Raw genomic sequence first — 1,672 nt, forward strand, 5'->3', positions numbered from 1 at the left:
TGGATTAGAATTTGACATATGGGGTAATATCGGACTTATGGACTTGATCTGGACAGGGCTGGGATGTTTTCTCAATATTCAATTGCTCTTTTATATAAAGCTCTTTCTTATACACATATGACTCTCGCTGAGCTTGCTTCACTAGTCTACCTGGACTAACAATCTCTTAGCTGAACCAGTGCAATGGAATGTTACCCAGTGTCCCTATTCCATCCTTGCCCTCTATAGTACATCTTCAACATATCACAAAACACATCCTTTTTAAAATAGGCATAAATGCATGTCCATCTTATGCTAATGCTTTTTAAGTAAAGCAACAATCTTTATTAAACCTATAAAGACCCACATAATCTTGTTCTTGGTTAAGCTCATGGTCTCTTTTCCGGCAACACCCCATACTCGTTCCTCTTTTGCTTTGTTCAGTCATGCTAATCTTTAAGATGGTCCAAAAAGATACAAATACACTGCTGGGTTAGGACTTCTGCAATGGGCTATTGCTTCCAACAGACCACTGACCTGCCAGTTCGTTTGACTGTGGTGGTATGTGTATTGATATGAGGCTGGAAGTTCTGCCACAGGTATTTGAAATCCCAGCAGCTGAATAAATCGCAGCAAAGCCTCCAGCTTGAGAAGCTAGACCAGAAAGAAGGCGCATACTGCGTACTCCTGTGATATTAACCACTGGAAATCTAATGACTAGCACTGGAATGCTGTCTGATGAAGCATACAGAAGATGAGCATTCAAGTTGGAAGGCATTCAGAATGTAATTCGAGAAGAGCTGCCTCTTTTAGGTACAGTTGACATGATAGTTAATGAAGCAAATCTCTCCAGACTTTTATTTGCTGGTGGGGCATGACTACAAATGAGAAGAGAGAGCTGGACACATCCATTCATATTGGGGATGTAGAATATGTGGAAATATGAATTTGACAATGAACACAACACCATTCCTCTGGAGGGTGCCATTCCAGGCATAGCACATCCAATGATTTTCCAATCCTAAGTGGCCAATGCCAGTCCATTTAGCTCACTTATGTCTAACATAAGTACGTTCCATTTCATTTTTGACCACTTTCAATTTTTTGAGATCCATATTTAGTACATTCCAATTTCTGATCATTAGTTTCACAGCTATTTCTTCTTAACTTGAGTCATCCCCCACCAGTAAATGAAGATCCCCCACAGACTTTACCCAACTCACGTCCCCATGACCGACTCCGCGCTGACACAGCAGCTCACCTGGTTACATTCTGAGTGCCCTTGGACCCAAGGGGCCTGCCCCCGCACTGTGTTCTGCATATGGATGGTGTATATATTTTTTCAGTAAATGGGCATCTTATAAAACACATAAGTGTAATCTGAATTTTAGAAGATGGCTACCACATGGAATGCCATTTGAAGTCATGATGTCAGGAAGATTTGGAAACTTAACAAGGACATTCAGCCTTGAAACTTAAAAGTTGAAAATGAAAATGGAGCCAGTGTCACTGGGAACACTTAGCAGAGCCAAGACCGGACTCCCACAGAGAGCAAGAATCTGGTTCCTGTTACCATCTAGTGAGCGACCTCCTGTTGAAGCGTATTCAGCAACAGGTAGAGCAATAGCAGAAAATGTAAATGAAGCTTAAGAACATAAAAGGAAAGAGCTGCACAGAATTAGAGCTGGATTTA

Source organism: Echinops telfairi, unplaced genomic scaffold (genome assembly GCF_000313985.2).
Source record: "Echinops telfairi isolate 266 unplaced genomic scaffold, ASM31398v2 ScPeMD7_7468;HRSCAF=8506_0, whole genome shotgun sequence".
NCBI lineage: Eukaryota > Metazoa > Chordata > Mammalia > Afrosoricida > Tenrecidae > Echinops > Echinops telfairi.